Below are 10647 nucleotides of genomic sequence, written 5' to 3'. Positions count from 1 at the left end.
CCCACCGCACGCGACTGGCCCCCATTTCCGGGTGAGAAGCGGCTCGCGCGCGCGCGCAAGACCACTCCTGTCGTCCGAGCAACCGCCCTTCCCTTCCCAGCGCCGGATGTGTAGCGCGGGCACGGGGCTGGGCGGCCAATGGGACCCGCCCTTCATTAGCGGCGAAGGGAAGGAAGGGAGTGACGTCAGGAAGGGCCTGCCCGTTCTTTTAACCCTTTCTTCGCAAGTAGGGTTCCCTTGCCACACAGAGCGTGTGCGCGCGTGCGTGCCAGCTGGGGGGGCGGGGCAGCAGGGGGATGCAGGGCGGGAGCGAGGGGCACCTGCCAGGCTAGGGGGAGAAGAGGGCTGCGGGTCAAGAGTGAGGAGTACTAGCAGGGCTGTGGCTTAGGAACGAGGGGCAGGGCATATAATTGCCCCCCCTCCCATAATCATATACCTCTCCCCTCCCTCTCTGCCCCCCACCCCTTTTTTTGGTACTGGAAATATGCCCCCGACCATGCAGCTGCCCCGGCAGATGACCTCCCGCCCCAGAGACCTGGCGCCAGAGCTCCCACTGCCAAGAGGGCAAGGGGCTGTGGGACATTGGCACCGCAACGCTGGCTGGGCCCCAGTGCCCAGTGCCTGGCAGGGAGCATGTTCTGGAGCTGGGCATGGTGGTGCGGGAGCAGGTCCTGGGACTCCTGGCCCAGGAGGTGCAGGGCTGAGGGTGGGCGGTGCAGTATGGAGGCTTGTGCTGGTGCCACAGCCTGGCCCCGGGGGTGTCAGCTGCGGCAGGCAGCGGGCAAGAAGCCCCAGGGCAGAGTGTGTACCCCTGCATGCTGTTGTCCCCATCACTGTACGTCTGGGGGCTGTTCTCTCCCAGCGATGCATGGCTCTTGACCCCAGGTCACAAGGAGCGTGAAGGTGGTTGAGATGTCCTCCAAAAGGTGCAGCCCAGCAGGGCACTGCAGGGACCCGAGTCCTGGCTGAAGCAGCCAAAGGCCCGTGGTACAGACATGGCTCTGAAGGAGGGAGGATAGAAGGGCACCCCAGGGGCTCAGGACAAGCTACCTCGTGTCCCCAAAGAGGAGCCCCTGCCTGAGCAGGAGCCAGGTATGGGACTGCATGCAGACAGACTGGAAGCAGGGGTCTGGGTGCCTGAGGGGCTGTCCTGTGTGCAGGGGGTGGGGCTCAAACATCTGCACCGGCTGCAACAGGGCCACCGTATTTGTAACTCTGTGGCTGGGGTGGCACAGAGCTCTTGCCTCTGTGGTGGCAGCTCCCAGGCTGGGCTCTGGTCTTTCTGCCTGCATATGTGCAGCACCCAAAAGAGAGAGGCTTTGCCGGTGGGGGGGGCTTGTCATGTTGCCATGAGAACAGTCAAGGACCTAATTCATGTTCCTGCAATCAGTGCTCCCTGCCCTCTTTCTCACGCCACGTGTGCCCACAAAGGGGCTGGGGTGCATGTCTGGAAATGAGATTCCCCAGGGATATCTGCCTGGTTCAGGTCCAGCTCATGCCAAGCCTCTGTCCTACTGCCAACTGCCCCAAAACCGAGACTTGGGAGTCATCAGTTGATAAAGGTGCCTTAGGCTGGTGCCCTAGACCAGGCCCTTCCCCCAGGGCTGGGATGGAGCGGTGGCTCTACCCTTCCTAGTAGCAGCAGGCACCATCCGTCAGTGGAGAAGTCTGCGAGGACATTTGATGAGGTCTGCTACACCAGATCAGCTGTTCCTTTCCTCCCCGTGCCCTGGTAGTCCTGCATGTGCTCTGGAGAAGATGGACCTTGCATTTCCCTCCCCTGCCCTTACAAGCTGGATGCTGACACAATACTAAGGTCCCTGGAGCTTGTGTCCCAGGGAGCAATGTCCCTGCTAACTCTGCCATGGTGCTGTGATCCTACCCCGCACTGCGACAAAGTCACTCGGGGCTCATCCCCAGCTCCATGCCTGGGTAGGCCCATTAGCAAGAACTGTGGGGCTTTGAGTCTTCCTTCTCCCCTGGCTCCCATGTGCTGAGGCCTCTGACTGCCTTAGTCCCAGGCCAGGACAGAAAAGTAGCAGGGCTCCCCACTGCCCGCAGAGCCAGGGCTAACCTGGGCACTGTGTTCTCCACCTGCAGGGGCCAGGACCCTGAGCAGAGCTGAGCATCAGCCGGGTGAGGAAGGGCCTGTGTGCTGCAGAGGACATCCCCAGGGAGCCTGGGAGAGAGGGGCTCCCTGCCCCTTGAGCTGGGTCCAGTGCAGAAGGGGCAGGGCAGGCCTTGGCAGCCGAGGGAGAGCCTGGAGGTGAGCAGGGCACCAGGTGCACCTGGGGCAGAGCCAGGAAGAACCAGGAGTGCAGGGAAGAGTGTGGAGCGGAGTGACCTGCAGAGCGACAAGCCTCTGATGTCAGAGGCTGCAGACGCACCAAGCAGTCATTAGCCGGAGCTCACTGCCATGGGCCAATGGCCAGAGGTACTGGCACAGGAAGGCCTGGGCAGAGTCCATGGGACCAGCGCTTCTTCCATAGACTGAGGAAATAGAAGGGAATAAGCTGGGCCAGGGCAGATACACGAACTCCTGCATCCACGGCTGAATCCCCAATCGCACATCGGCTGAATGATGGGGAGTTTTGCACCACTGCCTGTCACGACCAAGCTTGGAAATAGCTGTAGTGCAGAATGATTGCAGACAGGACTGTTGGGGCTGAAAGCAGCTGGCCCAGGAGACACTGATGGTGCAATGCTTGTGCTTGCAACTCCCAGAGGTTTCATGCTGGAGGAGTGGGAGCTGCTGGATGATGAAGGCAAGAAGCTTTATCAGGACCAGAAGCTGAGGAATTACCAAGCTCTTATTTCCCTGGGTAAAGTTCTGCTCCTTGCTTCTCTCTGGAGCCACATGAGCTCTAAAGTTTATTGTCTTCTCCCTGTTTTTCAAATCTCATCCTCATGGCCAGGGGTTGAAATCCACATCCTCCCCACTGCTGTGTCGTTTATGAGGCCTCTCATGTTTCACATTAATATATCCTCCGTTTCATTTAACTGCCTTCACCCAAGTCTTCCCCATGCTTTGACTCCTGACGCTTCCCTATTCAGCCACTTCTTAGCAACACGATCTTCCTTTGCCTTCCCAGTATTTTCATATCTCCAATTCACTGATGCCCCAGCAGAAGGTGATGGAAGTCTTATCAGCCTCTGGTGCTCCCACACATAGATTGTGCATTTCCTTGGCTTCTTCTGCTGTGACATACATGTACCTGCTGGAACCCAAGTACTTTTCACTAGGAGTCACTGGAAGCTTCTTCTGTCTACATCTTTCATAACATCTTCATCTCCATAGACATGGGCTCTGACTTTGCTGGATTTACTTGGAGACCTGTGCTCTCAAGCTCACTCTGCTATTCTCAGATGTTTTCTTGTCCTCCTTCTACAACCCCTCTTCATATGAGATTCCCATCACTGTGATAGCCCACTTCTTTTTATCTGAAGAGCCAAGGGAAAACCTGTTTTCCTTTCCAGAGAATCTCTCATCCAGGGACTTTCCTTTTACTAAGTCAGTTTGTTTTTCTGGTGCTTTCTTTTCCCTCCATTTCCCCCAAAGGATTTGCTTAGGGAAGGGGTCCAATGGTTTTTCTAGCTCAACAAAGACCACATAGACCATTTCTACACTCTGGGTGTTCACATGCTGTGAAATGTGCCATGTTCTATCTTCTTTTGTCCATATTCCTGACTTCCAGGAACTTTGTTTTAAACCCTGCAGTATTTGCCAACCTGGGCACTCATCTCCCCTGCTGGGATGATGGTCCCTTGGATAGAACGTTGCTCGACTTGTGACTACAGTTATAATAAAATCATTCTTTCCTGTGCTCTTGTGATGAATTACCTTCTCTCCCAGAAAAAGGTTTCATCGTCAGCCATCATCCTGAATTCTTTTCACTGCCCTGAGCCCTGACATTAAACCTTCAGTGAGAAGAAACTCATTGCCACTCCTTCGCCCAGATTTACACTGATAAGTGTTATCTATCCAGAAGTGTGTCCAGCGTCTCTCAATTTTGTACCTAGAAAATGGTAAAAGCTTTATCTTTCTCCCTTATAGTACGTCACAGATCACTGCATCTCCACCATCTCCACCCCTGTCCCTGGGGACTGTTAGTTTCATACCTTTTTATACCTCTGAGTGGTTGGTGCTTTGCTTTGTAGGACCATCCCTCCACTACCTGGGTGACATGGATCATCATCTACTGAAAGCTTCTCCTTGCAGTGTCTTCCCTTTCACCCTAAATGTCCACCTTGCTTTCTCCTTTAAGGCCCTAGGAGAATCCATGAGTTGATTGCATTCCGGTTGGTTATTCTGCATGCAGCGTCTAATCACAAACCCTCTTTAACCCCTGCCCCAAACAGGATATTGAGGTCCCACCCCTGACTTAATCTGCCACCTCCAGCAAGGACAGGTAGAGCTCTGGGTGTATGCTAAGAAGGACTGTGGGGAAATCTCAAAGTGGGAGGACCTGCCTGCAGGTGAGTTGTGGCTACCCCATCCTTCTGGCTCCCCTCTCAGAAGTGCTCCATGCCCAGAGTGACAGGAGGCTGGAAACTACAGTTGCCCTCTGCTGCCATTGCAGGGTGCTGACTTCAAATAGCTCATGCTGTGATGTGCAGGCAGATGTTGTTCTCACTCCCATAAATGCAAAGCTGTGAAGACAAGCAACTGCCCCTTTCTGCTCCCACTTCATAGAGCTGTTAGGGGACAAGTGAGTTTGCCATCTTGATCTTTAAGCACAGATCTGATTTCACTGGGATACCATGACCTTTGGTTTCCATCCTCACTCATCAATTTAAGAGTTGGTTGCCCAGCCAAGGTAGCCATACCTATACATCCCTCTCCCAGGGCATGATTGGATTTGCAGTTCTCCAGTGGAAATCAGAGTGGTAGGCAGTTCTGTGTAGCCATTATTACTGGGTAAGAGAGGCTGGGGCTGTCCCTGGTCAGGTTGACTGGGAATGCCAGACGTGGTGAATCCTGGTCTCAGGCCACATGAAATGGCTCCATGCGGTGGATGGGATTCCCAAGCTTTTATGTTGCGGGGGGGGGAAGTTCACCAGACTCTCTCCCTTTCTGGGTGCAGCAGACTCTCCCCCTTTCAGTTTCATCTCTGGTGCCCTGAATGTCACAGGGCCTGAGACTCAGCACAAGGCCCATGTGCAAGTAATGCCAAGGCCTTTATCCCATTGCAGACTCCAGTGACATGGAGACCACCTGGGACTCATCTGCAGAAGACACCTCCATGGGCTCATTCCCTGCCCCAGACCTTTCCCTGGAAGCAAGCAGGAAGCACAGCCCTGCTTCCTTCCTGAGTGAGAGCGCCACCATGCTAAGTCCTTCCCTCCCAGAACATTTCTTCGAAGGATGAGGGGTGAAACCTGTTGACTTTTTCTACCAAAACAAACAAACAAACAAACAAACAAAAAACATCCCTTTTGTGAATTACAGAAGCAGCCGGGCTAATGCAAGCCTGGGCTCCCCATGCCTGCTGACCTGGAACCACCACAGACTTCCCCTGTGAGTTTGGGTGAGATGGACTCCCTGAGATCCGAGAGGGACTAACAGCACCAGAGTGAGGGGAAGCCCCAGAAGGAGAATGTAGCAGTGGACCTGGTAACATCTCCAGTTGGGCACGAGCATGGAAAAGGGCCAGAAGCCAGAAAGAGCCCTGGGTGCAAGGAATTTGTGGAGTTGAGAGACCTGAATACCCACAAGGCAAAGTTCAAGTGGAGAGACTGGCATCCAAATCAAGGCAGTGAGGAGGGCTTCACAAAGAAGCAGGAGTTTGCTGCCAAGCCCCAGGAGAAAGCCCAGCCTTGCCCTGAGCGCAAAAAAAATAAAAGTCCTGCTCCTCACTCCTGGCTTTGCACAAGATAACACAGGCTGGAAAAAAAGCTCCACGTATGCACTGAATGTGTGAAGAGCTTCTGCCTCTCAACCCCGACTGCTCATCACAAGGTTCATTCTAGAGAGCCCCCTTGCTGCTTCAGCAAATGTGGGAAGAGTTTTGGGTGCAGCTTGGGCCTGGTCAAGCATCAACCTGTTCAGAGAAGGAATACAGCAGTATTGACACTTCTGTGTGGTAAGACCTTTTGCCATTTCTCCTCGATGGCTCAGCACCGGCCCATCCACTTGGGGAGGAAGACACACCACTGCACCAAGTGCAGTTAGAGCTTTGCCAGCCAGCAGGACCTGTCCCAGCACCAGTGTGTGCAGAGTGGGCAGCAGTGATAACACTGCACTAAGTGTGGAAAGAGCTTCAGGCAGCCCTCCAACCTGGCCAGGCACAGGCATATGCACACAGGGGAGAAGCCACATCAGTGCTCCGTGTGGGAAGAGCTTTACCTACCCTTCCTGCTTGGCCCAGCACCAGCATGTCATAGTTTCATAGTTTCGTAGTTTCATAGTTTTAGGGTCGGAAGGGACCTAATAGATCTTCTAGCCCGACCCCCCGCCAGGGCGGGAGAACAACCCAAAAAAAACCCCACAAACCCTAAAAACAAAAACGGGACTCAAATGAGTCCAGCCAGGTAAGTATCCAGCCTCTTCTTAAAGATCCCCAGGGTAGGGGCCAGCACCACTTCCCTTGGAAGTTGGTTCCAGCTCCTAGCCGCCCTAACTGTGAAGTAGGTTTTTCGGATGTCAATCTGTCCCTCCTCTCCATCAACTTGTGCCCATTACTCCTTGTTATGCCAGCGGGGGCTAGGGGAAACAGCGTCTCCCCCCAACCCTTCTGGTTCCCCCTAGTGAGTTTATAGACGGTCACCAGGGCCCCCCTCAGCCTTCTCTTGTGGAGGCTGAATAGGTTCAGGTCCCGCAGTCTCTCACTGTCCACACAGGAGAAGCCGTATCAGTGCTGTGTATGTGAGAAGAGCTTCATCTGATCCAGTCAGCTGGTCCAGCATCAGTGTCCTTGCAGGAGAGAGGCACATCTGTGCTCGGTGTGTGGGAAGAGCTTTGCCTACCATTCCCACTTGGCCCAGCACCAGCATTTCCACCTGAGGGGGAAGCCACATCAGTGCTCCGAGTGTGGGAAAAGGTTCCCCATCTCATCCACCTTGGTCCACCACCACCAAAGCCACACAGAGGAAAAGCCACATCAGTGCTGTGTGTGCGAGAAGAGCTTCAGGTACTCCTCCAACCTAGCCCAGCACCAGCGCATCCACAGCCAGGAGCATCCATAATTCTGCCAGCAATGCAGGAAGGGCTTGTGCGCGTCTACCTGCTCAGTACCCTCTGGTGGCTGCATTCAGGCAAGCAGCCTCATGCTGGTGGAGTGCAGAAAGAGGTCACCCAGCCTTCGGCCCTTGTAGGACACTGCAGAACCCTAATGACTCAGAGGCTGGCCCCCAAGTTTTGCCAGGTGAGGAGGGCTCAGAGGAAACACCTCAAGCAGATGTCAGCACAGATGCTGGGGGAACCTGTGAGGAGATGATCTTTGTGTCAGCCTTGGAGCCTGTGACTTCCCGATCATTCTGTAAAAGCAGCTAGTGCTCCCAGGGGGAGAAGTGCCTTCACAATAGGGTGCCCTTCCCAAGACAGCTGGCTCCAGATGACACCCAAAGACTGGCCTTGGCTGTCTCCCAGCTTCATCCTCCCTCCTAGTCCTAAGGTTCCTTGTAACAGGTTGCCTTACCCAGTGCCATCTTCTCTGTTATCGGTGCCCTATGTGGGGCACCCCTGGAATCCCCTTTAAAGTTTTTTGTGTCCCACTCTCTACTCCCCTGCCATGTCTTGATGGAAAATTGTTATACTGATGTTCTTGTAAGCGGGAGACTGCCTATTATATTTTGTATATTGGGGTGTCACAGAGCACTGAGGTGCCCTGCTCCTAAGGAGGAGAAACTGATAGGGAAGAGCCCCTAGCAGGGAGTGAATAAGGAACCCAGCTGTGGGTTGCCGGGGCAACCAGGGGAGGTCAGCTGACCGGAAGGGGCAGGGCCTGGCCCTTATAAAGCCCAGGGGCTGAGACTAGGCTAGCAGTTCCCTGTCAGCTGCCAAAGAGGAAGGAGCTCACTCATGGAAGGGATGGAGTATTTCCTGGTAGGCTTAAGCATTGTTATGGCCAGGCAGCTTCTGTTTAAGTTATAGCTGATTTGCTTGTATTTTGTGTTGCTGTTTATGACCAGTGGTTTGGGTGAGGCTGTTAGGGGTTGGAGGAGGCCTCATAGGGCACCCACAGCAGCGTGGGGACCCCAGCGCCAGTAAGGGCGCTGCTTACGGGGTGCATAGACCCCAGCCCTAGAGAGGGGCAGTTGAGAAGCCCTAGTGCGGGCATGGTGAGCCCCGGAGAGAGGGGGCGGCTTTACAGGGGAGCCCCGGAGAGAAGGGGCGGTGCGATAGTGAAGGCCCTGTGAGAGGGCGGCACTATAGAGAAGGCCCCAGAGGAGGGCGGCAAAACTGAAGAGGGGCAGCATTGTGGAGAAGGCACGGAGAGAGACAGGGCCACGGAGGGCCCAAGCGCCAAAAGAGATTGTAGACCTGGACAGAATAGCGTCCATTCCAGCTGCAAGGCTTGGGGCATGGTGAAAGGGGTGGTTGGAGCCACGCATAGCCCCTAAGGCTAGGGTGCCCCAGAAGCACCCATTTGTAGAGCGGGACCCACAAGGGGTCCGGGAGTCCACAGGGCAGAGACTACAGCAAGACGTGCCCAAGAGGGCGGAAAAGGCACCCTCCCTAACATATTTCAACATCAAAGATGTGGCAGGCGAGAAACTGAGGGTGCCCTTGGGCCAACTTGGCACGGGAAGGGGCCTTGAGGAGACCACGGCCCTCCTGTAGGACCCTGCCTGTGACATGGGGTCTTCCACCACCACAGGCCTTGACCCCTTGCCTTTCTCTAGCTAGTCCTCCCTGTCTTTCCCCACCAAACAGGGTTCAACTCTGAGGCTCTAGCCCTTTTCCTTGTCTTGAGGCTTGTGGCCCTCACTTCTGCTCCATTCTGGAGCTTGGCCCGGAGACCTGGCCCTACAGCCAGGGGGAACTGCAAGTTCAAGGCTGGGGAACAGCCCTGAACCCACACCGTCCCAGTCCACAAAAAACCCCACCAAAACTGTACCTTAGGAGCACCAGACCACCCCTTTTAGGACTGTGCCCTCTGGTGCCAGGATCTGTACCCCCCCAAAATCCTGCACCCACACTGGTGCCAGGGCCTATATACCCCAGATACTGCACAGTCTCTGAAACTAGGGTCAGTAGACTCCAGATCCTGCACCCACACAGGCCCCCACAGTGGCCACACTGGCCCCCACAGTGTAGTGGGGTCCCAATGAGGCCTCCTCCAAACCAGCAGTGTTCTTCAAAAATAAATAAATAAATAAAAACCATAAACAGTCTGTCCACAAGCTATAACTGCCACCAAAAAAATATGATCAAAGAAGGCAGCATGCCAGTTTACATTTACTCAGGCATCATGCTTCTGCTTCCCACCACCAGCTATCATCTTTCCTCTGGGGTTGCAGCTGATTCTCCAGGTTCCTCAGTAGCTCCTTCAGCCTTTGGACTGCTCACCCAGCTTCCCCATAGAGCTCTCACACACTCCTTCTCCCTTGGCTGCCAGGCCCCTACTGCTACCCAGCCCAGGGTTTTTATAGTCCTGGCCTGCCTGCTTCCAGTCACCTGACCAGCTGGCCTGGCTCAACTTTTAACCCCTACCTTACCAATGCACTGTGCCCAGAAAGTCCTGATCTTAAAGGGGCCAACCTGTCTTCTGGTAACAGGGCCATGGTTCCCTGTTACATTCCTGTATGTGAGGTTCTTGTGGAGCAGCAAGGAGGACATTTATGGCGGGGGATGTATTCCCAGCTCTCCATCCTGACTTCATTCTTCGTCACCACCACATAACCCCTCTCCACCGCTGGGTGCCTGCAGCTCCCCCTCCCCTTCATTGCATTCACTATAATGCAGCCTCTGCTAATAAAACCCAGAACAGAATATGGTATCCTTGCGGTTGGTCTCTGCTCTCCAGAGCTGTGAGGTGGGGAAAAAGCAGGGCCCAGAACCCTTTCCAGGGCATATCTCTCTGATTTCTCATCTCCTTCCCTTTCCAGAGGATCCACTGTAAAACAGGAGCTGTTGCTAACTGTCGGGTGCAGGAGTTGGTCACACTCAAGGCATTACTTCCTTTTCCTGCTGTGCATCATGGACCCTTCCCTGGGGGGGCTTTTCAAGGAACCTCTGTTGAGGGGGCAATAAAGTCCCTTTTCTGGGCAAAATGGGGTAGCACAGGTGAAAGAGATGTAGCCTGTGGCAGGGTGGGGAAAGTATGAGGACATCCTCTGTTTGACATGCAGCATGTTGTAATCTCCCATTGCAAATATTGATGCTTCCATGCTACTGCCAAAGCCATTTAGCTCCATGGTTGCCCTAGAGGGGCTACTCCAAGCGCATAACCCATCACTGAAGATGCTCTTTCAATCATTCCCCCCTTAATTGTGTAACCCGGGCAGTACTCCCAAGAGGTACCCCCTCTCCAATTGAAGGGATCAAAGTAGGTGCACAAGCACTGCGGGAGGTGTAGGGACTCTCCTCCCCCTATAGAACACAGCCAGACCACCAATGGGGACTTAACCATATACCTTTTAATGAAAGAACAGTACTGGAAACATAACTAGTATAAACCAGGGGGCATAGGGGACACTACAATG

This window comes from Alligator sinensis, unplaced genomic scaffold (assembly GCF_000455745.1).
Source record: "Alligator sinensis unplaced genomic scaffold, ASM45574v1 scaffold1192_1, whole genome shotgun sequence".
NCBI classification, from domain to species: domain Eukaryota; kingdom Metazoa; phylum Chordata; order Crocodylia; family Alligatoridae; genus Alligator; species Alligator sinensis.
Note: the sequence above shows the minus strand (reverse complement) of the source record.